This window comes from Scyliorhinus torazame, chromosome 3 (assembly GCF_047496885.1).
Source record: "Scyliorhinus torazame isolate Kashiwa2021f chromosome 3, sScyTor2.1, whole genome shotgun sequence".
Lineage (NCBI taxonomy): Eukaryota > Metazoa > Chordata > Chondrichthyes > Carcharhiniformes > Scyliorhinidae > Scyliorhinus > Scyliorhinus torazame.
Window position 1 is genome coordinate 198,632,968 of NC_092709.1, and position 25,930 is coordinate 198,658,897.

Here is a 25,930-nt window from a genome sequence, read left to right on the forward strand (position 1 = left end):
CCACACACATCTGACCCCAAGACAAGCTTCTGACCACATATTTGTACCTGTAATGAAAGAGAAAATGCTGGAAAATCTCAGCAAGTCTGGCAGCATCTGCAGGGAGAGAAACGAGCTAACGTTTCGAGTCAGATGACTCTTTGTCAAAGCATAGGTCAAAGAGTCATCGGACTCGAAACGTTAGTTCTTTTCTCTCCCAACAGATGCTGCTAGGCTTGCTGAGCTTTTCCAGCATTTTCTCTTTCGTGTCTGATTCTAGCATCTGCAGTAATTTGCTTTTATTTTGTACCTGTAATGTTGTATGGTTGTGTGGGAATGAGGACGCAGGTAGTAACTTAAACACGTTATTACTTAAGTACTCCACTGCTCTGACATGCTATGCCTGTACTCATGTGGGAGTGCCTTTCCGGCGCTCCCACATGAGTTTGGTCTGCTCAGCCTCCCTGAGCATATAGTCACACCAGATAGCTTGCCCTGGGAGGTAGCCGGGTTATTGTCCACATGCTAGATAGCACCAGGTGAGTTTGGAGTGTGCATGATAGCTGCAGGGTTACATTGGCAGCAGGAAGGGCCTCTATCTCCGCTTGCATGGAAGGCAGGGGCCGCAAACTCAGTGTATCAGCCTCTGTGGTAGTTAGCACGGCTGGTTCAGGTACTTGAAGCAGATGACACCAGGTCCTGGCATACATGGTACCATCTGAGGTGACCATTTTGCTGTTGGAGTAGGGAGCATGGCTGTGCACAACAGTTTGTCATAAACCCACATGGTTTGCATTCTGGCTGGCCTGGATCCAGAGGCCAGAGTTTGAGGGTGTTGCAATTGCGGTAGCTCTTCCCTCTTTGCCATTGTTTCATAAGGGCATCCTTCACATCTGTTTTTGGCAACAGGGATCATGGTCCTGGTGTGTCTGGAGCACATTTTCTGTGCTGGTTGAGTGCAGACCGTCCCTTGGCAGATTGCGCTGATTAAGCAATGCAGCATAAAATGTGAGTTGTCACGGTTTATTTTTCAAGGAGGCGCTTTGCTGAACGGATCACATGCTCCGCCAAACCACGATTGTGGATAAAGGAAGCCGTTTGTAGAAGACTTCCGGGTGCGGCGATGACCAGCTGAGTCGCACGTTTCGGCAGCTCCCTGTGAAACGGACTTTTGGGCTCTTGATAGGAGCCCCAACGGCAATTTTAACGGCTGAAAACACCGTGTGGTAAACCAGAAGGGTGTTCCCCCTGGACACGGATGGAAAAAGGAGAGGAAAGTGGCCGGATTGCAGCGGATCCTTTGGAACAACGGCAAGGAAGGCAAGCAGAAACCAAGATGGCGTCGGAAGGTGGCAGTTTCATATGGGGCCCTGAACAACAAGAGTTTTTGAAACGCTGCGTGGAGGAGATAAAAAAGGAAATGAAGAAAGAGTTGTTGGCCCCGATATTACAGGCGATTGAAGGGCTGAAAGAGGAACAAAAGACCCAGGAGCAGGAGCTTCGGGTCGTGAAGGCGAAAGCAGCAGAAAATGAAAACGACATACAGGGCCTGGTGGTGAAGTCGGAGATACAGGAGGCACACCAGAAACGATCTGTGGAGAGGTTGGAGGCACTGGAAAATAACGCAAGGAGGAACAACTTGAGGATTCTTGGCCTTCCTGAAGGTGTGGAGGGGGCGGACGTCGGGGCATATGTGAGCACGATGCTGCACTCGTTAATGGGAGTGGAGGCCCCGACGGGTCCGTTGGAGGTGGAGGGAGCATACCGAGTTATGGTGCGAGGATCGAGAGCAGGAGAAGCTCCCAGAGCCATAGTGGTGAGATTTCTCCGTTTTAAGGATAGAGAAATGGTCCTTAGATGGGCGAAGAAAACTCGGTGTAGTAAATGGGAGAACGCGGTGATCCGCGTCTATCAAGATTGGAGTGCGGAGGTGGCGAGAAGGAGGGCGAGCTTTAATCGGGCCAAAGCGGTACTTCACAAAAAAAAGATAAAGTTTGGAATGCTGCAACCGGCAAGACTGTGGGTCACATATCAAGGGAGGCACCACTACTTTGAGACGGCGGATGAAGCGTGGACTTTTATTGTAGAAGAAAAATTGGAATGATTGGACTACGAAAATGAACGTTTGGACAAAGTGGAGGGACGAGTGGGGGGGGGGGTGAAGAGGGATTGTATGATTAATCCTGCGGTATGGTAACTTTTCTTTCTCCCACAGGTGGTGATGGGGGGAGGTGGGGAGGGAGAGGAGATGGGGCGTTGGCCATGGGAGGCGGGGCCGAGGGAGAGGCGCGGGCTTGGTTCCCGCGCTATGATAATTATGGCGGTAATAGAGAAGCAGGAAGGAGGGGGCGCCGCACGGGGCGAGCCGTGATCACGGGTGGAAGCCGAGGTCAGCCAGAGTTTGTTGACTTCTGGGAGCAACATGGGGGGAGTAATTACGCTAGCGGGGGGTCTAGCGGGGGGGGGGGGGGGCGGAATTACTGGGTTGCTGCTGCTGGGGAAAGGGGGGAGTGGGTACGGGAAAGGATGGGCGGGGGGGCACCGTCTGGGAGAAATACAGCCGCGTGGGAACTGGGCGAGAAGCTGGAAAAAGATGATGGCTAACCGGCAAGGGGGGGGGGGGGGGGGTGGGCCACCCCCCCAACTCGGCTGATCACGTGGAACGTGAGGGGGCTTAACGGGCCGATAAAGAGGGCACGAGTACTCGCACACCTTAAGAAACTTAAAGCAGATGTAGTCATGTTACAGGAAACGCACCTGAAACTGATAGATCAGGTTAGGTTGCGCAAAGGATGGGTAGGGCAGGTGTTCCATTCGGGGCTGGATGCGAAAAACAGGGGGGTGGCTATATTAGTGGGGAAGTGGGTAATGTTCGAGGCAAAGACTATAGTGGCGGATAACGGGGGCAGATACGTGATGGTGAGTGGCAAATTACAGGGAGAGATGGTGGTGTTGGTAAACGTGTATGCCCCGAATTGGGACGATGCCAATTTTATGAGGCGAATGCTAGGACGCATCCCAGACCTAGAGACCGGAAAGCAGATAATGGGGGGAGACTTTAACACGGTGTTGGAACCAAGGCTGGATAGGTCGAAGTCCAGGACTGGTAGGAGGCCGGCAGCAGCCAAGGTGCTTAAGGATTTTATGGAGCAGATGGGAGGGGTGGACCCGTGGAGATTCAGTAGACCTAGGAGTAAGGAGTTCTCGTTTTTCTCCTATGTCCATAAAGTCTATTCGCGCATAGACTTTTTCGTGCTGGGTAGGGCATTGATCCCGAAGGTGAGGGGAACGGAGTATACGGCTATAGCCATTTCGGATCATGCCCCACACTGGGTAGACTTGGAGATAGGGGAGGAAACAAGAGGGCGTCCACCCTGGAGAATGGACATGGGACTAATGGCGGATGAGGGGGTGTGCTTAAGGGTGAGGGGATGCATTGAAAAGTACTTGGAACTCAATGACAATGGGGAGGTTCAGGTGGGAGTGGTCTGGGAGGCGTTGAAGGCGGTGGTTAGGGGGGAGCTGATATCAATAAGGACACATAAAGGGAAGCAGGAGAGTAAGGAACGGGAGCGGTTGTTGCAAGAACTTTTGAGGGTGGACAGACAGTATGCGAAAGCACCGGAGGAGGGACTGTATAGGGAAAGGCAAAGGCTGCATGTGGAATTTGACTTGCTGACCACAGGCACTGCAGAGGCACAATGGAGGAAGGCGCAGGGTGTACAGTATGAATATGGAGAGAAGGCGAGCAGATTGCTGGCACACCAATTGAGGAAAAGGGGAGCAGCGAGGGAAATAGGGGGGGTGAGAGACGAAGATGGAGAGACGGAGCGGAGAGAGTGAATGAAGTGTTTAAGACATTTTATAAAAAATTGTATGAAGCTCAACCCCCGGATGGGAGGGAGAGAATGATGGAGTTTTTGGATCGGCTGGAAATTCCCAAGGTGGAAGAGCAGGAAAGGATGGGATTGGGAGCACAGATCACGGTAGAAGAAGTGGTGAAAGGAATTAGGAACATGCAGACGGGAAAGGCCCCGGGACCGGACGGATTCCCAGTTGAATTTTACAGAAAATATTTGGACTTGCTCGCCCCGCTACTGACGAGGACCTTCAACGAGGCAAAGGAAAGGGGACAACTGCCCCCGACTATGTCAGAAGCAACGATATCGCTTCTTTTAAAGAAGGAAAAGGATCCGCTACAATGCGGGTCCTACAGACCAATCTCCCTCCTCAATGTAGATGCCAAGGTCTTGGCCAAGGTAATGGCAATGAGAATAGAGGAATGTGTCCCGGGGGTGGTTCATGAGGACCAAACTGGGTTTGTGAAGGGGAGACAGCTGAACACGAACATACGGAGGTTGTTAGGGGTAATGATGATGGCCCCACCAGAGGGTGAAACGGAGATAGTAGTGGCGATGGATGCCGAGAAAGCATTTGATAGAGTGGAGTGGGATTATCTGTGGGAGGTGTTGAGGAGATTTGGGTTCGGAGAGGGGTATGTTAGATGGGTGCAGCTGTTGTATAGGGCCCCAGTGGCGAGTGTGGTCACGAATGGACGGGGATCGGCATATTTTCGGCTCCGTAGAGGGACAAGGCAGGGATGTCCTCTGTCCCCATTACTGTTTGCACTGGCGATTGAGCCCCTGGCGATAGCGCTGAGAGGTTCCAAGGGATGGAGGGGAATACTTAGGGGAGGAGAAGAACACCGGGTATCTTTATATGCGGATGATCTGCTACTATATGTGGCGGATCCAGCGGAGGGGATGCCAGAAATAATGCGGATACTTGGGGAGTTTGGGGAGTTTTCAGGGTATAAATTGAACATGGGGAAGAGTGAGCTGTTTGTGGTGCATCCAGGGGAGCAGAGTAGAGAAATAGAAGACCTACCGTTGAGGAAGGTAACAAGAGACTTTCGTTACCTGGGGATCCAGATAGCTAAGAATTGGGGCACATTGCACAGGCTAAATTTGACGCGGTTGGTGGAACAGATGGAGGAAGATTTCAAGAGATGGGATATGGTAGCATTGTCAATGGCAGGGAGGGTGTAGGCGGTTAAGATGGTGGTCCTCCCGAGATTCCTTTTTGTGTTTCAGTGTCTCCCGGTGGTGATCACGAAGGCTTTTTTCAAAAGGATAGAAAAGAGTATCATGGGTTTTGTTTGGGCCGGGAAGACTCCGAGAGTGAGGAAGGGATTCTTACAGCGTAGTAGGGATAGGGGGGGGCTGGCGCTACCGAGCCTAAGTGAGTATTATTGGGCCGCTAATATTTCAATGGTGAGTAAGTGGATGGGAGAGGAGGAAGGAGCGGCGTGGAAGAGATTAGAGAGGGCGTCCTGTAGGGGGACCAGCCTGCAGGCTATGGTGACAGCCCCATTGCCGTTCTCACCAAGGAACTATACCACGAGTCCGGTGGTGGTAGCTACACTGAAGATTTGGGGACAGTGGAGACGACATAGGGGAAAGACCGGAGCACTGGGGGGGTCCCCGATAAGAAACAACCATAGGTTTGCCCCGGGGGGAATGGATGGGGGATATGGAATGTGGCAAAGAGCAGGTATAACGCAATTGAAAGATCTATTTGTGGATGGGAAGTTTGCGAGTCTGGGAGCGCTGACCGAGAAATATGGGTTGCCCCAAGGGAATGCATTCAGGTACATGCAATTGAGGGCTTTTGCGAGGCAACAGGTGAGGGAATTTCCGCAGCTCCCGACACAAGAGGTGCAGGACAGAGTCATCTCAAAGAAATGGGTGGGGGACGGTAAGGTGTCGGATATATATAGGGAAATGAGAGACGAAGGGGAGACTATGATGGACGAACTAAAAGGGAAATGGGAAGAAGAGCTAGGGGAGGAGATTGAGGAGGGGATGTGGGCAGATGCCCTAAACAGGGTAAACTCGTCGTCCTCGTGCGCCAGGCTAAGCCTGATTCAGTTTAAGGTATTACACAGGGCACATATGACTGGAACACGGCTCAGTAAATTTTTTGGGGTGGAGGATAGGTGTGCGAGGTGCTCGAGAAGCCCAGCGAATCATACCCATATGTTTTGGTCATGCCCGGCACTACAGGGGTTTTGGATGGGGGTGACAAAGGTGCTTTCGAAAGTAGTAGGAGTCCGGGTCGAACCAAGCTGGGGGTTGGCTATATTTGGGGTTGCACAAGAGCCGGGAGTGCAGGAGGCGAAAGAGGCCGATGTTTTGGCCTTTGCGTCCCTAGTAGCCCGGCGCAGAATATTGCTAATGTGGAAAGAAGCCAAGCCCCCGGGGGTGGAGACCTGGATAAATGATATGGCGGGGTTCATAAAGTTAGAGCGGATTAAGTTCGTCCTAAGGGGGTCGGCTCAAGGGTTTACTAGGCGGTGGCAACCGTTCGTCGAATATCTTGCGGAAAGATAGATAGGGGAGGACAAAGAAGGCAGCAGCAGCGGCCCAGGACTTGGGGGGGGGGGGGAGGGATGGGGGGGGGATGGGGGGGGGGGGGTGTGGCCTGAGACAAGGCAGTTGCCAATTAGGGCTAGTTTTTATTTTTTGTTATTTAATATTTATTTATTTGTTGTTGTTTTTGTTTAAATTTAAAAAGGTCATTATTATCTGTATTGTTACAATGTTGTGTAAAGGATGCACAATGTACTGTGTTGGTTGACCAAAAATTTTCAATAAAATACTATTTATAAAAAGGAAGCCGTTTTTAATATGTTCAAAGTCCTATATGTGCACAATGTCCTTGAACTCCCTGCACACAAACTGCCTGGCACTGTCCCTCATTAGCCATGTGGAATGTCATCCATGGTAAAGTCTCTCTTCAGTTTCTGGATTATTGTAGTGCTCTTTCGTGTCAGGTAAGTAATCAACTTAATATCACTCTGAGAATTAATCAACAAGGACCAGCTGTTCCCATTCCAGCCAAATACATCTGCTGTGGTGAGGGACCATGGAAGGTCTGAAATGTCAAGAAGATGCAGCGGCTCTTTAGTTTGGTGAGTTGAGCGCATTGCCTGATGCACACCCGGATACCTCCGGTGCCATACATTAACGGCTAGTAAATAGTTTCTTTTGCCCTACGCTTTGTCACTTCAACCCCCAGTACCCCTGGTGTAGCTGCTAAATGTAGTATCTCTGCAGAGAGTGAAGGATTACAACAGAATTACAACAGCTGTGCTCTTCATCAAGTTAGTTTCAATCTCTAGTATTTTAGGGAAAAAATAATTGCATTTGGTTCAATGCATTTTCTTAAGAGTTATTTTTTGTAATAGTGGGTGACTAGATTTGTGACTGTTTAATCCTTTTAGTCTTCTACTATGTATTAGCGGAATGTATAAGGAGACTACTTTCTTAAGTTTTAAACACTACTTACTGCTATGAACCTATATTTGAAATGCTGACTAACTTTGAAGTACTATCGATTCAGTATACACTATTAGTATTTTGTAAATTTCTTCATAAGCTTTATGATTATCAGCAGCTTTTCCACTCTAGTCTTTGTCTTAAAAGTGAAGTAATTCGTTCCAAGTAAGCACAGAGAGAAGGAACAGCAACTTTCAAATAATCTGTCCAAAATATAGAGAACAGATAGGGGCCTGATTTAATAACAATAAAATTAGCTTTTTAAAAACAATTCATTTTTACAGGATGTGGGCATCGCTGGTCAGACCAGCATTTATTGCCCAACCCTCGTTGCCCTTCAGAAGGTGGTGGCGAGTTGCCTTCTTGAACCATTGCAGTCCTTGAAGTGTCGGTACACCCACTGAGCTGTTAGGGAGGGAGTTCCAGGATTTGGGCCCAGTAACTTGAAGGAATGGCAATATATTTTCAAGTCAGGGAAACCTCCAGGTGGTCGGGTACCCATGTATCTGCTTCTCTTGTCCTTCTAGATGGTAATGGCCACTTGTCAGCCCAAGCCTGGATATTGTCCAGGTCTTGCTGCTTTTGGACATGGAGGAGTCGCAAATGGTGCTGAATGTCATGATATTCAGGTAAACATCATGGTGCAAACATACATACATACTGATGGACAGATCAATGGACCAATCAACACACGCACAACACCACAGCCAATCATAGGCAAGAGCATACACACTATAAAATGGGGAACATGACACTTCCCGCGCATTCCAGCAGGAGACAGCTCAGGGAACAGAGCTCACAGCAAGCCACTCAGGCATCCACCATGTGCTGAGTGCTACTCCAAGATAGTGTTAGGGATAGGTCCACAGATTCAAGGGTAATGAACGAACCACAGCAACCAGTTTAACATTGTAAATATAGTTAGTAATAAAATTGAGTTGTACCATCCGCAACCATGTTGGTTCGTCTGTGTAGCAGAGCACCCAACACGACACTGAACATTGTGCAGTCATCCACAGACAGGATTGGAACCCGGTAACTGTGAGACCTACCTATGAATCCGCCATCCTGCGCCATGGACACCATCAGCACGCCGCAGCCGTTACAAATCACTGGAAACCGCGGCGTCAATTTGAAGCTGTTCAAACAGCGCTTCCAGTTCTTCCTGGAAGCCACTGAAAGGGAGAGCGCTTTGGACACCAGAAAAATCGCCCTCTTCCTCTCCACGGCAGGGCAACACGCCATCCATGTCTACAACTCCCTGGTGTTCGCGGAAGGTGAGGACAAGACCAAGTACAAGATGGTCCTTCTCAAACTTGAGCAACCCTTCAGTGTCGAGGTAAATGAGAGTTTCGAGAGGTATCTCTTCCAGCAGCGCCTGCAGGGTAAGGATGAGCCCTTTCAATCTTTCCTTACACACCTCCGTATCCTCGCGCAGTCCTGTGGTTACGACACCACCTCCGATTCAATGATTCGGGACCAGATTGTTTTTGGGGTCACCTCGGGCGCCCTACACCAGCAGCTCCTCAAAACTAAAGGCCTCACCCTAGCCTCCGCAATCGAAGCCTGTGTCCTTCATGAAATCGCGACCAGCCGCTACTCCCAGTTTCAAGCGGCCGAATCGGTGTGGCAGGCGTCCTAAGAGGCCGAACGGGTCCAGGCGATCGAGTTCCTCCCGGCCCGCGGCCCGGACGAGGGCGGCCATTTCGCGCACTTTCTGCAGCCTCCCGCGTTTGTGCGCGCCAAAAAAGACGTCGACGCAGAGGGACGTGATCGACGCAAGACGCAAGACCGAACTGCACATGCGCGGTGGCGCAACGAACATCACGACGTGCGGAAACTGCGGAGCCGCACATTTAAAGCGGCAATGTCCGGCAATAAACCGACAATGCCTCCGCTGTGGCAAGATGGGCCACTACGCTGCCTGCTGTCGAGCAGCTCTACCTGCCAATGCTCTCCAATTCCGACAACCTCGCAGGGACGAGCGGACCATTCAGCCTCCATACTACGAGTCGTGCCCAGACGATATCCAGACAAGTGACACAGCCGACCGGGACGCCTTCCATGTTGCGGTCATTGATAGGAACCGGATGTCTCCAGGCAGGACCCACCAGCTGATGCCAGTGAACAGCGTCAATCCGGGTGATGAATGGTGTGCCACCCTAACGGTCAACCGATCACCGATAACATTCCATCTGGACACTGGTGCCTCCGCCAACCTAATAGCATGGTCAGCCTTCTATGCCTTGAAGGTCAGACCGCCAATTCGGCCATCCCGTTGCAAGATGGTCGACTACAATGGAAACGTTATCCCGGCCATGGGATCCTGCCAGCTCCAGGTGACACACAACACATACACGGCCACACTGTCCTTCGAAATAGTCGGATCATCAAAGGACTCAGTGCTAGGCGCACAGGCATGCAAGGTTCTCCACCTCGTGCAGCGGGTCCACGCTCTGTCTCCAGAAGGCACATCAGACTTCCCGGATGCAGAATTAAGGGCACAGCTTCAATCGCTCCTCGCCCACAACCAGGATGCATTCGACGGCATGGGCACACTGCCCTATACCTACAGAATACGACTCAAACCGGACGCCACCCCGGTCATTCATGCCACTTAAAGACCGCCTCAAGCAGCAGCTGCAGGATCTCCAGGACCAAGGGGTGCTATCCCGGGTCACGGAGCCCACGCCATGGGTCAGCTCCATGGTGTGTGTTAAGAAGCCCTCTGGCGAACTCCGGATCTGCATTGACCCGAAAGACCTGAACAACAACATAATGAGGGAACACACCCCATACCCAAACGTGAAGAGATCACGAGTGAAATGGCCCAGGCTAAAATCTTTACAAAGCTGGATGCCTCAAAGGGTTTTTGGCAGATCCAACTGGACCAGTCCAGCAGGGAGCTGTGCACCTTCAACACTCCTTTCGGCAGGTTCTGCTATAACAGAATGCCGTTTAGCATCATCTCGGCATCCAAGGTCTTTCACAGGATCATGGAACAGATGGTGGAGGGCATCGAAGGGCTGCGCGTCTACGTTGACGACGTCATCATCTGGTCCACCACACCACAGAAGCACACCAATCGTCTCCAGCGCCTCTTTGCGCGGATATGGGAAAACGGCCTGCGCCTCAACCGAGCCAAGTATTCTTTCGGCCAAACCGAGCTGAAGTTTCTGGGGGACCACATATCCCGGTCAGGGGTCCGTCCGGATGCAGACAAGGTGAGCGCCATTACAGCCATGCCGCAGCCGGCAGACAAGAAAGCAGTGCTACGCTTCCTAGGCATGGTCAACTTCCTGGGGAAGTTCATTCCCAACCTTGCCTCCCACACGACGGCTCTTGGCCACCTCGTCAAGAAGTCCACGGAGTTCCAGTGGCTGCCCGCACTCCAGAAGGAATGGGAGGAGCTCAAAATGAAGCTCACCACAGACCCGGTATTGGTGTTTTTCGACACATCTCGTGACACTAAAATTTTGATTGATGCCAGCCAGTCCGGCATTGGGGCGGTACTCCTACAGCGGGATGACACTGCATCACGGGCCCCGGTCGCCTATGCCTCACGGGCCATGACCCCCACAGAACAGCGCTACGCGCAGATCGAAAAGGAGTGCCTGGGTTTGCTAAGCGGAATAGACAAGTTCCATGACTATGTGTATGGTCTCCCCCAGTTTACCGTTGAGACTGGCCATCGCCCCCTGGTCAGCATCATACATAAGGACCTGAACAAGATGACCCCTCGCCTCCAGCGCATCCTACTCAAGCTCAGGAGGTACGACTTCCAACTGGTCTACACACACCGGGAAAGGACCTTATCATTGCGGATGCCCCATCTAGAGCAGTGAGCACACCGCCCGACTCGGAGGGGTTAGTCTGTCAGGTCGAAGCGCAGGTGGCCTTCACGTCGGCAAATCTGCCAGCCGATGACTCCAGTCTGGCCCCTATTCGCCGGGAGACTGCGGCCGATCCCCTTCTACAACGTGTGATGCGCCACATGACGGGAGGGTGGCTCAAAGGACAGTGCGCGCAGTTCTACAATGTCCGGGATGACTTGGTCGTCATTGATGGTGTCCTTCTAAAGCTGGACCGGATTGTGAGTCCACACAGCATGCACAAGCTGGTCCTCGACCAACTACATGAAGGCCATCTGGGGGTCGAGAAGTGCAGACGGAGGGCCCGAGAGGCGGTATACTGGCCGGGCATCAGTGATGACATTGCCAATATGGTGCTCAACTGCCCCACCTGCCAAAGGTTTCAGACGGCGCAACCTCCTGAGACGCTTCAGCCCCACGAGCTGGTGACGTCCCCCTGGGCGAAGGTGGGTGTGGACCTTTTTCACGCGCTCGGCAGGGACTATGTAATCGTCATAGATTACTTTTCAAACTATCCAGAGGTCGTATGCCTGCACGATTTGACATCGTCCGCTGTCATAAGGGCCTGCAAAGACACCTTCGCACGCCACGGCATTCCGATTACTGTCATGTCGGACAATGGGCCCTGTTTTGCCAGCCAGGAATGGTCTTCCTTTGCTGCTTCATATGGCTTCACACACGTGACGTCCAGCCCTCTGCATCCCCAGTCCAATGGAAAGGCGGAGAAGGGCGTTCACATTGCCAAGCGGCTCCTCTGCAAGGTTGCTGCTGCTGGATCGGATTTCTGCTTAGCTCTACTAGCCTATTGCTCGGCCCCACTAGCCACTGGTCTCTCACCAGCACAGCTGTTGATGGGTCGCGCCCTCAGGACTACTGTGCCATCCATTCTGGTCCCCACAACCAACCATGCTCCAGTACTGCACAGGATGCGACAGCAGTGCGTTCGCCAGAAGGTGGCACATGACACACGGGCAACTGATCTTCCCGCCCTGGCGCCTGGGGACGACGTCCGCATCCACCTACTAGAAGGTGGCTGGTCAGCAGCTGCCAAAGTTCTCCGGCGTGTGGCTCCCCGCTCGTTCCTGGTTCGCATGCCTGATGGCTCCATTCGCAGGTGCAATCGCCGGGCTCTTCGCCTACTTCCACGCTCGCTACGGGAACTTACACCGGTTCCACGCCCTCCTGTTGTTCCTGATGTCGACTTTGTGGAGCTTCCTGCCACCATGCCCATTCCGTCGTCGCCCATGGCCAGGCCCATTCCTCAGCCGGTGAACCCTGACCCACCCTTGAGGCAGTCAACCCGAATTCGTCGCCCACCTACTAGGCTGGACTTATGAGCCTGTTTGAACATTGAACTCACTGATGTATCATACCACTGTGTTAATATGTTTCTCTTTTTCTTTGTCGTTACAGGAATTTGTTTTGACGTTTAACATTTCCACGTGTTTTGTTTATGGTACAACCTCGTTGCTATGTCGCACCTGACATCGCCCCATGTATATAGTTTAGCCTCATGTACATGTTGTAGATATTGCACACACACATTCAGCTGCACTCAGTACACATATCTATTTATAACCACATAGGTACATGTTCTTGTAAAAAAAGGGGGATGTCATGATATTCAGGTAAACATCATGGTGCAAACATACATACATACTGATGGACAGATCAATGGACCAATCAACACACGCACAACACCACAGCCAATCACAGGCAAGAGCATACACACTATAAAACGGGGAACACGACACATCCCGCGCATTCCAGCAGGAGACAACTCAGGGCACAGAGCTCACAGCAAGCCACTCAGGCATCCACCATGTGCTGAGTGCTACTCCAAGATAGTGTTAGGGATAGGTCCACAGATTCAAGGGTAATGAACGAACCACAGCAACCAGTTTAACATTGCAAATATAGTTAGTAATAAAATTGAGTTGTACCATCCGCAACCGTGTTGGTTCGTCTGTGTAGCAGAGCATCCAACACGACACTGAACATTGTGCAGTCATCCACAGACATCCCCACTTCTAACCTTATGATGGAAGGGAGATCATTGATGAAGCACCTGAAGATGGTTGAGCCTAGGACACTGCGCTGAGGAACTCCTGCAGTGATGTCATGGAGCTGAGATCATTGAACTCCAACCACTGCAACATCTTCCTTTGTGTCAGGTATGACTCCAGCCAGTGGAGAGTTTTCGCCCTGATTCCTATTGACTCCAGTTTAGCTAGGGCTCCTTGATGCCAAACTCAGTCAAATGCTGTCTTGATGACAAGGGCTGCCCCTTACCCCACCTCTGGCATTCAGCTCTTTTGCCCATCTTTGAACCAAGGCTGTGATGAGGTTATGAGCTGAGTAACCCTGGCGGAACCCAAACTGAGTGTCCGTGAACAGGTTATTGCTGAGTAAGTGCCGCTTGATAGCACCGTTGATGACTCCTTCGTCACTTTGCTGATGAGGTAGAGGAGACTGATAGGGCAGTAATTGGCTGGGTTCCATTTGTCCTCTTTGTTATGTACCTAGCAACATTGCTAGGTATTTATTATTGACCCCCAAATAGTCAGTGGGAAATTGAGGAGCAAATATGTGCGCAATTCGCGGAGGGGTGTAAAAATAATAAGAGGGTAATTATTATATTAGGTGATTTCAACTTTCCCAAAATTAGATGGAGTAGAGTTCTTAAAATGCATACAGGAGCACTTTTTAACTCAATATGTAGAGGATCCAACAAGGGATGGTGCAGTGCTGGACCTAATTCTGGGGAATGAAGAAGGACAGGTGATTAATGTGTTGGTGGGGGAGCATTTTAGTGATAGTGACTATAACATGGTCCAATTTAAATTTGTCATGGACAAAGAAATAGACAAGTTGCAAAAAAAAAGTTTGGATTAGGGGAGAGTAGGTTTTAACAAAATAAGGCAAGGTCTGGCCAAAGTAGGCTGGAAAGAGTTACTTGTGGGGAAAAGAGCAGTGGAGGGCGTTCAAAGATGAAATGGGGAGGGTACAGGCCCAAAATGTTCCCTCTAGGGTAATAGGAAGGTGTAACAAACCCAGAGAACCATGGATGACCAGAGACATTCAGGATACGGTGAGAATGAAAAGCGAGGCTTTTAACAAGTATAAGGGGAGCAGGTCAGCAGAGGCAATAGTGGAGTACAGAAAGTGCAGGATGGAGCTTAAGAAATCAATTAAGAGAGCAAACAGGGGATATGAAAAAGCTCTGGCTGGTAAAAGTAGGGAAAATCCCAAAATATTGGGGGCGATTCTCCGAGTCCCGCAACCGCGCCACGAAGCCCCAATGCTGGCGCGCGATTCACCTAGGAGCGGAGAATCGGCGGCATTTGCGTCGGCGCATTTGATGTGGCGCCGGCCATGGGCCGCAGGAATCAGCGGGGCCGCCGATTCTCCGTCCCGGATGGGCCGATTGGCCGCGCAGATACGACAGAGTCCCGCCGGCACCGTTCACCCCTGGTCGCTGTGGGCAGGAACTCTGCGCGAGGGGTCGGGGGGAGGCCTGTGGGCATGGAAAAGTGATCCTTCACTGGGGGGGCCTCCGATGGGGTCTGGCCTGCGATCGGGGCCCACCGATTGGCGGGCCGGCCTCTTTCCCCCCCCCCCCGGGCCTACTTTCCTGCACGGCTGGCCCCTGAACACTGACGCCATGTTGAGTCGGGGCCGGCGCACTGAAGAAGTCCCCCGTGCATGCGCTGGTTGGCGCGGTGCCCATTTGGGGCCAGAAGAGAGGCTGGAGCGGCGTGAACCACTGCAGCGCCGTGCTGGCCTCCCATGGGGGACAGAATCGGTCATCCCCGCACCCGTTTCGCGCTGTCGTGAAACTCGACAGCGTTCACGACGGCCCGAACACTTTGTCTCCATTTTGGAGAATCACCCCCATTCTAGAAGTGTATCAATGGGAAGAGGATAACCAGGGAGAGAGTACAGCCCATTAAGAACAAGGGGGAAATCTGTGGGTGAAGCCAGAGGACATTGGTAAGGTGTTGAACAAATATTTGACACCTGGCTTCACCCAAGAGAATGAGGAGGCAGATATGGAACTCGGGGAGAGAGGTTGTGAGGTTCTTGAGTAAATTGTCTCAAGGAGTGACAAGGTATTGGAGGTATTGGTGGCAGATAAAGTTGAGAAATCTCCATGTCTGGACGAATTGTGTCCTCGGCTGCTGCGGAAGGTGAGGAAGGAGATTGCTGGGGCTCTGACCCAAATTTATAATTCCTCTCCGGCCACGAGAAGGTGCCAGAAGGCTGGAGAACAGCTAATGTGGTCCCTCTATTTCAGAAAAGTTGTAGAGACAAGCCAGGGGACTACAGACCAGTGAGTCTCACATGAGTGGTGGGAAACTACTAGAGAAGATTCTTAAGGAGAGCATATCTCTCCACTTGGAGAGGCAAGGCTTGATCAGGGATAGTCAGCATGGCTTTGTCAGTGAGAGGTCATGCCTAATAAATTTGATTTAATTTGCAGAGCATACAACCAAGTGTGCAGATGAACTTACATGGATTTCAGTAAAGCCTTTGACAAGGTCCCACATAGGAGACTTATTAACAAGTACATGGGATACAGGGTGATTTGATAAGATGGATTCATAAATGGCTTAGGAGACAGACAGATGATAGATGGCTGCTTTAGTCTCTGGAAGCCAGTGACCAATGGCGTGCCGTTGGGATCTGTGCTGGGACCCAATTGTCATTTATTTATTTTTTAAAATATTTTTATTCTCTTCCTTTTTCACATTTTCTCCCAAATTTACACCCAACAATAAAGAATAATCATTAACAAGTGCAATGCCGATCCCCATATCAATAACAATGATCCCATCCTCCCGCCAAACCCCAAACATTAGCCCGCATGTTACATAAACAAATGACAAAAAGGAATCAGGAATCACCCATAGTCACCATTAACATATACAATCCCCCCTCCCCCGATCCCTCCCAGTAACCCCCCCCCCATGATCGATGTAATCCAATTCTCGAAAGTGCATAATGAATAACACCCATGAATTGTAGAACCCCTCCATCCTTCCCCTTAGTTCAAATTTGACCCTCTCAAGCATCAAGAATTCCAGCAAGTCCCCCCCCCCGCCATTTCAAGGCACAGGGTGGAGAGGTTGATCTCCACCCTAACAGGATCCACCTTCAGGTGATCAACGAGGTGAAGGCTGCAACATCTGCCTCTGCACCCGTTTCCAACCCCGGCTGGTCCGACACCCCGAATATGGCCTCCTGAGGGCCCGGGTCCAGTTTCACGTGCACCACTTTAGAGATTACCCTAAAAACCTCCTTCCAGTAATCCTCCAGCTCTGGACAGGACCAAAACATATGAACGTGGTTTGCCGCCCCGCCCCCGCAGCATTCACACACATCTTCTAACCCCTCAAAGAGCCGGCTCATCCTCGCTTGTTTGTCATTTATATAAATTCCATAGATGACTATGATGTGGAGATGCCGGCGTTGGACTGGGGTGAGCACAGTACGAAGTCTTACAACACCAGGTTAAAGTCCAACAGGTTTGTTTCAATGTCACTAGCTTTCGGAGTACTGCTCCTTCCTCAGGTGAGGAAGGAGCAGCGCTCCGAAAGCTAGTGACATCGAAACAAACCTGTTGGACTTTAACCTGGTGTTGTAAGACTTCGTATAGATGACTATGTGAGGGGAAGGATTAGTAAGTTTGCGGATGGCACAACGATTGGCTGGGTGATTAATGGTAAGTTTGAGTGTCTTGGGTGTTGGGAAGATATAGACGGGATGGTCAAATGGGTGGACAAGCGGCAGATGGAATGTAATCCTGCAAAGTATGAGGTGATACCTCATGAGGTGATTTCACGTACATAAAAAGCAAGAGGGTAGCCAGGGAAAGGGTTGGCCCACTGAAGGATAGGCAAGGGAATCTATGTGTGGAGCCAGAGGAAATGGGCGAGGTACTAAATGAATACTTTGCATCAGTATTCACCAAAGAGAAGGAATTGGTAGATGTTGAGTCTGGAGAAGGGGGTGTAGATAGCCTGGGTCACATTGTGATCCAAAAAGACGAGGTGTTGGGTGTCTTAAAAAATATTAAGGTAGATAAGTGCCCAGGGCCTGATGGGATCTACCCCAGAATACTGAAGGAGGCTGGAGAGGAAATTGCTGAGGCCTTGACAGAAATCTTTGGATCCTCGCTGTCTTCAGGGGATGTCCCGGAGGACTGGAGAATAGCCAATGTTGTTCCTCTGTTTAAGAAGGGTAGCAAGGATAATCCCGGGAACTACAGGCCGGTGAGCCTTACGTCAGTGGTAGGGAAATTACTGGAGAGAATTCTTCGAGACAGGATCTACTCCCATTTGGAAGCAAATGGACGTATTAGTGAGAGGCAGCACGGTTTTGTGAAGGGGAGGTCGTGTCTCACTAACTTGATAGAGTTTTTCGAGGAGGTCACTAAGATGATTGATGCAGGTAGGGCAGTAGATGTTGTCTATATGGACTTCAGTAAGGCCTTTGACAAGGTCCCTCATGGTAGACCAGTACAAAAGGTGAAGTCACACGGGATCAGGGGTGAACTGGCAAGGTGGATACAGAACTGGCTAGGCCATAGAAGGCAGAGGGTAGCAATGGAGGGATGCTTTTCTAATTGGAGGGCTGTGACCAGTGGTGTTCCACAGGGATCAGTGCTGGGACCTTTGCTCTTTGTAGTATATATAAATGATTTGGAGGAAAATGTAACTGGTCTGATTAGTAAGTTTGCAGACGACACAAAGGTTGGTGGAATTGCGGATAGCGATGAGGACTGTCTGAGGATACAGCAGGATTTAGATTGTCTGGAGACTTGGGCGGAGAGATGGCAGATGGAGTTTAATCCGGACAAATGTGAGGTAATGCATTTTGGAAGGTCTAATGCAGGTAGGGAATATACAGTGAATGGTAGAACCCTCAAGAGTATTGAAAGTCAAAGAGATCTAGGAGTACAGGTCCACAGGTCATTGAAAGGGGCAACACAGGTGGAGAAGGTAGTCAAGAAGGCATACGGCATGCTTGCCTTCATTGGCCGGGGCATTGAGTATAAGAATTGGCAAGTCATGTTGCAGCTGTATAGAACCTTAGTTAGGCCACACTTGGAGTATAGTGTTCAATTCTGGTCGCCACACTACCAGAAGGATGTGGAGGCTTTAGAGAGGGTGCAGAAGAGATTTACCAGAATGTTGCCTGGTATGGAGGGCATAAGCTATGAGGAGCGGTTGAATAAACTCGGTTTGTTCTCACTGGAACGAAGGAGGTTGAGGGGCGACCTGATAGAGGTATACAAAATTATGAGGGGCATAGACAGAGTGGATAGTCAGAGGCTTTTCCCCAGGGTAGAGGGGTCAATTACTAGGGGGCATAGGTTTAAGGTGAGAGGGGCAAGGTTTAGAGTAGATGTACGAGGCAAGTTTTTTACGCAGAGGGTAGTGGGTACCTGGAACTCGCTACCGGAGGAGGTAGTGGAAGCAGGGACGATAGGGACATTTAAGGGGCATCTTGACAAATATATGAATAGGATGGGAATAGAAGGATACGGACCCAGGAAGTGTAGAAGATTGTAGTTTAGTCGGGCAGTATGGTCGGCATGGGCTTGGAGGGCCGAAGGGCCTGTTCCTGTGCTGTACATTTCTTTGTTCTTTGTGATACACTTTGGAAGGAGTAATTTAACAAAGAAGTATACTATGAAAGGCCTGTCACTAGGAAGTTCCGAAGAACAAAGGAACCGTGGTGTGTTTGTCTATAAATCTCTGAAGGCAGAAGGGCAGGTTAATAGGGTGGTGAAAAACATATATGGGACACTCACTTTTAACAACCAGGCCATAGATTACAAAAGCAGGGAGGTCATGCGAGAGCTGTACAGAACTTTGGTGAGGCCACAGCTGAAGTACTGTGCGTGATTCTGGTCGCCACATTAAAGGAAGGATGCAATTGCACTGGAGGGGGTGCAGAGGCGATTCACCAGGATGTTGCCTGGGATGGAACATTTAAGTTTTGAAGAGAGGGTGGATAGTCTTGGCTTTTTTTCTCTGGAGCAGAGGAGATTGAGCAGTGACCTGATTGAGGTGTATAAGATTATGATGGGCATGGGCAGGATGGATAGGGAGCAGCTGTTCCCCTTAGTTGAAGGGTCAGCTATGAGGGGACACAAGTTCAAATTGAGGGGTGGGTATTTAGGGGGGAATTTGAGGAAAAGTCCAGAGGGTTTGGGATGCACTGCCTGCGGGGGTGGTAGAGGCGGAATGCCTCACCTCCATTAAAAAGTACCTGGATTAGCACTTGGCACGCCATTGTGAGCAGCACGGTAGCATAATGGTTAGCACTGTGGCTTCACAGCGCCAGGGTCTCAGGTTCGATTCCCTGCTGGGTCACTGCCTGTGTGGAGTCTACACATTCTCCCCGTGTCTGCGTGGGTTTCCTCCGGGTGATCCGGTTTCCTCCCACAGTCCAAAGATGTGCAGGTTTGGTGGATTGTCTTTAGTGTCCAAAAGGGTTAGGAGGGGTTATTGGGTTAGGGCGATAGGGTGGAAGTGAGGACTTAAGTGGGTCGGTGCAGACTCAACGGGCCGAATGGCCTCCTTCTGCACTGTATGGTCTATGTTCTAATGCTGGCAAGTGGGATTAGGTGGGAAGGTCAGGGCCGTTCATGCGTTGGTGCAGGCTCGATGGGCTGAAGGGCCTCTTCTGTACTGTAGCATTCTGCGATAAAGAACACACCTGGGCACTTTTCCACATTGCTGGGTAGATGCCAATGTCGTAGCTGTACTGGAACAGCTTGGCTAGGGGTGTGGCACGTTCCGGAGCACAAGTCTTCAGTACGATTGCTGAGATATTGATCCATAAGCTTTGCAGTATCCACTGCCTTCAGCCGTTTCTTGAAATCACGTGTAGTGAATCGTATTGGCTGAGGACTGACATGGGTGGGTTTCTTCCAGGTGGGTTTCCTCCGAGTGCTCCGGTTTCCTCCCACAGTCCAAAGATGTGCCGGTTAAGTGGATTGGCTATCCTAAATTGCCTTTAGGTTAGATGGGGTTGCAGGGTTACGGGGATAGGGTGGAGATGTGGGGTAAGTAGGGTGCTCTTTCCAAGAGCCGGTGCAGACTCGATGGGCTGAATGGGCTCCTTCGGCACTGTAAATTCTATGATTCTATGACATCTGTGATGCTGGGGATCTCCGGGGGAGACTGAGATGGATCATCCACTCGGCACTTCTGGAAGATGGTTGCGAATGCCTCAGCCTTGTCTTTTTCACATCTGTGCTGGACTCCTCCACATTGAGGATGGGTATATTAGTGAAGCCTCCTCTTCCAGTTTCAAATTTCTAGGGGTACACATCTCCAAAATCTGTCCTGGTCCACCCACGTCGACACTACCACCAAGAAAGCATAACAGCGCCTATACTTCCTCAGGAAACTAAGGAAATTCGGCATGTCCACATTAACTTTTACCAACTTTTACAGATGCACCATAGAAAGCTTCCTATCTGGCTGCATCACAGCCTGGTATGGCAACTGCTCAGCCCAAGACCACAAGAAACTTCAGAGAGTCGTGAACACAGCCCAGTCCATCACACGAACCTGCCTCCCATCCATTGACTCCATCTACAACTCCCGCTGCCTGGGGAAAGTGGGCAGCATAATCAAAGACCCCTCCCACCTGGCTTACTCACTCTTCCAACTTCTTCCATTGGGCAGGAGATACAAACGTCTGAGAATACGCACAAACAGATTCAAAAACAGCTTCTTCCCCGCTGTTACCAAACTCCTAAACGACCCTCTTATGGACTGACCTCATTAACACAACGCCCCTGTATGCTTCACCCGATGCCGGTGTTATGTAGTTACATTGTGTACCTTGTGTGGCCCTGTTATGTATTTTCTTTTATTTCATTTTCTTTTCATGTACTTAATGCTGTGTTGAGCTGCTCGCAGAAAAATACATTTCACTGTACCTTGGTACACGTGACAATAAACAAAATCCAATCCAGTGAGTTGTTTAATTGTCCACCACCATTCATGGCTGGATGTGCTAGGATTGCAGAGCTCAGATCTAATGCGTTCATTGTGTAATCACTTAGCTCTGTCTATTACTTGCTGCTTATGCTGTTTGGCACACAAGTAGCTTCACCAGGTTGGCACCTAATTTTTAGATATACCTGATGTTGCTCCTAGCATGCTCTCCTGCACTCTTCATTGAACCAGGGTTGACCCCCTGGCTTGGTGGTAATGGTAGAGTGGGGAATATGCTGGGCCATAAAGTTGGAGATTGTGGTTGGGCTGAGTACAATTCTGCTGCTGATGGCCCACAATGCCTCATGGATGCCTAGTCTTGAGTTGCTAGATCTGTTCTTAGTCTATCCCTTTTAGCATGGTGGTAGTGCCACACAACACAATGGAGGGTATCCTTAATATGAATCATAAAATTTACAGTGCAGAAGGAGGCCATTTGCCCAGTGAGTCTGTACCAGCCCTCGGAAAGAGCACCCCACTTAAGGCCACGCCTCCACCCTATCCCCGTAACCCCACCCAATCTTTTTTTTTGGACACTAAGGGCAATTTATCATGGCCAATCCACCTAACCTGCACATCTTTAGACTGTGGGGAGGAAACCGGAGCACCCGGAGGACACCCACGCAATCATGGGGAGAACGTGCAGACTCTGCACAGACAGTGGCCCAAGCCGGGAATTGAACCTCAGACCCTGAAACTGTGCTAACCACTGTGCTACCTTAGCGCAGGACTTGAACTGCACAAGGACTATGCAGTAGTCACTTCTACCGATATTGTCATGGACAGATGCATCTGCAGAAAGCAGATTGGTGAGAATGAGGTCAAGTATGTTTTTCTCTCTTGTTGGTGAGATAATGAGCTCAAGATATCATGCATAAAAGTATATTTCCCCCAAGCATATATCAAAACATTATCTTAGTAGAAGCAAACTTTAATGAGGGAATGGTCCCACAAGTAATTGACACCTTAGAGGGCCCGTCAGGGGACAATGGGGAATGAGATTAATAGATGACCATTACACTTAAGAATCAATTAGAAACTGATCATACCCACCTACCAATCACAGATTGATCACGCAAGCTTAAAACCAATTAAGAATTCGCCTCACCTCATTTAGGCCAATAAGAATGTAATAAAATCATTGATCATACTGTGGATTGTGGCTTGGATTGAGTTAATATCAGGCGCGTTCACTGAGCAAGTTGCACATAAAGTTTGAAATTGAGGTTCGTTTGTGGTGCCTGCTGTTGTATTAATCCTTCCTGTTTATTTTCTTCGTTTCCATTTCTTTTATTTCATTACTTTTGGTCCATGGACCCATAATCAGGATGTGCCTTTAATTTTTTTTAAAAAATATATTTTGTTCAAAATTTTGTGGCCAAACATAACAGTACATAGTTTTTCTTTTGAACAACAACAAAGCAATATATATAACCGTGGCCAATTTTAAACAAATAAATAAATAATATATAAACAAAAACAAAAACAAAACCAAGTGGCAACTGCCTTGTCAAAAATAGTTACTCTCCAAAGATACAATCCAACAATCCAATATACATTACCTATAACAAGTGTCTATACATATACAATGAAATCCCTGAGAGTCCGTCCGGTTCCTCCCCCCCACCCCCCCACCTCTCCCCCTGGGTTGCTGCTGTTGTCTTCTTCTTTTCCATTCCCTCTATCGTTCTGTGAGGTAGTCGACGAACGGTTGCCACTGCCTGGTGAACCCTTGAGCCGAACCTCTTAATACAAACTTGATCCGTTCTAACTTTATAAATCCTGCCATGTCGTTTATCCAGGTCTCCACACCCGGGGGTTTGGCTTCCTTCCACATTAACAATATCCTGCGCCGGGCTACTAGGGACGCAAAGGCCAAAACATCAGCCTCTCTCGCCTCCTGCACTCCCGGCTCTTCTGCAACCCCGAATATAGCCAACCCCCAGTTTAGTTCGACCCGGACCCCCACCACCTTCGAAAGCACCTTTGCCACCCCCACCCAGAACCCCTGTAGTGCCGGACACGACCAGAACATGTGGGTGTGATTCGCTGGGCTTCTCGAGCATCTCCCACACCTATCCTCTACCCCAAAAAATCTACTGAGCCGTGCTCCAGTCATATGCGCCCTGTGTAGAACCTTGAATTGTATCAGGCTTAGCCTGGCACACGAGAACGATGAGTTTACCCTACGTAGGGCGTCAGCCCACAGCCCCTCCTCAATCTCCTCCCCCAGCTCTTCTTCCCATTTCCCTTTCAGCTCACCTACCATGATCGCCCCCTCGTCCCTCATTTCCCTATATATGTCCGACACTTTACCATCCCCCACCCATGTCTCTGCGATCACTCTATCCTGTACCTCCTGCGTCGGGAGCTGCGGAAATTCCCTCACCTGTTGCCTCGCGAAAGCCCTCAGTTGCATATACCGAAATGCATTCCCTTGGGGCAACCCATATTTTTCCGTCAGCGCGCCCAGACTCGCAAACGTCCCATCTACGAACAGATCTCTCAATTGTACTACCCCAGCTCTTTGCCATGCTCCAAATCCCCCATCCATTCTCCCCGGAACAAGCCTATGGTTATTTCTTATCGGGGACCGCACCGAGGCTCCCATCTTTCCCCTATGCCGTCTCCACTGCCCCCAAATTTTCAATGTAGCCACCACCACCGGGCTTGTGGTGTATTTCTTCAGTGAGAACGGCAACGGTGCCGTCACCATTGCTTGTAGACTAGTCCCCCTGCAGGACGCCCTCTCCAATCTCTTCCACGCCGCTCCCTCCCCTTCTCCTATCCACTTACACACCATTGAAACATTGGCGGCCCAGTAATAGTCGTTTAGGCTCGGTATTGCCAACCTGTCCCTACTACGCTGCAAAAATCCCCTCCTCACTCTCGGGGTCTTCCCGACCCACACAAAACTCATAATACTCTTCTCGATTCTCTTGAAAAAAGCCTTTGTGACCACCACCGGGAGGCACATTTCCCTATATATGTCCGACACTTTACCATCCCCCACCCATGTCTCTGAGATCACTCTATCCTGTACCTCCTGCGTCGGGAGCTGCGGAAATTCCCTCACCTGTTGCCTCGCGAAAGCCCTCAGTTGCATATACCGAAATGCATTCCCTTGGGGCAACCCATATTTTTCCGTCAGCGCGCCCAGACTCGCAAACGTCCCATCTACGAACAGATCTCTCAATTGTACTACCCCAGCTCTTTGCCATGCTCCAAATCCCCCAACCATTCTCCCCGGAACAAACCTATGGTTATTTCTTATCGGGGACCGCACCGAGGCTCCCATCTTTCCCCTATGCCGTCTCCACTGCCTCCAAATTTTCAATGTAGCCACCACCACCGGGCTTGTGGTGTATTTCTTCAGTGAGAACGGCAACGGTGCCGTCACCATTGCTTGTAGGCTAGTCCCCCTGCAGGACGCCCTCTCCAATCTCTTCCACGCCGCTCCCTCCCCTTCTCCCATCCACTTACACACCATTGAAACATTGGCGGCCCAGTAATAGTCGTTTAGGCTCGGTATTGCCAACCCGTCCCGACTACGCTGCAAAAATCCCCTCCTCACTCTCGGGGTCTTCCCGGCCCACACAAAACTCATAATACTCTTCTCGATTCTCTTGAAAAAAGCCTTCGTGACCACCACCGGGAGGCACTGAAACACAAAAAGGAATCTCGGGAGGACCACCATTTTAACCATCTGCACCCTACCTGCCAGTGACAGGGACACCATGTCCCATCTCTTAAAGTCCTCCTCCATCTGTTCCACCAACCGCGTTAAATTAAGCCTGTGTAATGTACCCCAATTCTTGGCTATCTGGATCCCCAAGTACCGGAAGTCCCTTGTTACCTTCATCAACGGTAAATCCTCTATTTCCCTGCTCTGCTCCCCTGGATGCACCACGAACAACTCACTTTTCCCCATGTTCAATTTATACCCTGAAAAATCCCCAAACTCCCCAAGTATCCGCATTATATCTGGCATTCCCTCCGCCGGGTCCGCCACATACAACAACAAATCATCCGCACACAGAAATACCCGGTGTTCTTCTCCTCCCCTGAGTACTCCCCTCCACTTCGTGGAACCCCTCAATGCTATGGCCAGGGGCTCAATCGCCAGTGCAAACAATAACGGGGACAGAGGACATCCCTGCCTCGTCCCTCTATGGAGCTGAAAATAATAAGATCCCCGTCCATTCGTGACTACGCTCGCCATCGGGGCCCTATACAGCAACTGTACCCATCTGATATACCCATCTCCAAAGCCAAATCTCCTCAGCACCTCCCACAAATAATCCCACTCCACTCTATCAAATGCTTTCTCGGCATCCATCGCCACCACTATCTCCGCTTCCCCCTCTGGTGGGGACATCATCATTACCCCTAGCAGCCTCCGTATATTTGTGTTCAGCTGTCTCTCCTTCACAAACCCAGTTTGATCCTCATGAACCACCCCCGGGACACAATCCTCTATCCTCGTTGCCCTTACCTTGGCCAGAATCTTAGCATCCACATTCAGGAGGGAAATGGGCCTATAGGACCCGCATTGCAGCGGGTCTTTTTCCTTCTTTAGGACGAGCGATATCATTGCCTCTGACATAGTCTGGGGCAGCTGCCCCCTTTCCCTAGCCTCACTAAAGGTTCTCATCAGTAGCGGGGCCAGCAAGTCCATATATTTCCTATAAAATTCAACTGGGAATCCGTCTGGTCC

General features: G+C 50.2%; 1 protein-coding gene across 7 annotated transcripts in view; it reads right to left on the reverse strand.

The window, feature by feature from the left end:
* corin (corin, serine peptidase) overlaps positions 1-25,930 on the reverse strand; it is a 420,139-nt gene that overhangs the window by 270,993 nt on the left and 123,216 nt on the right. The window lies entirely within an intron of this gene.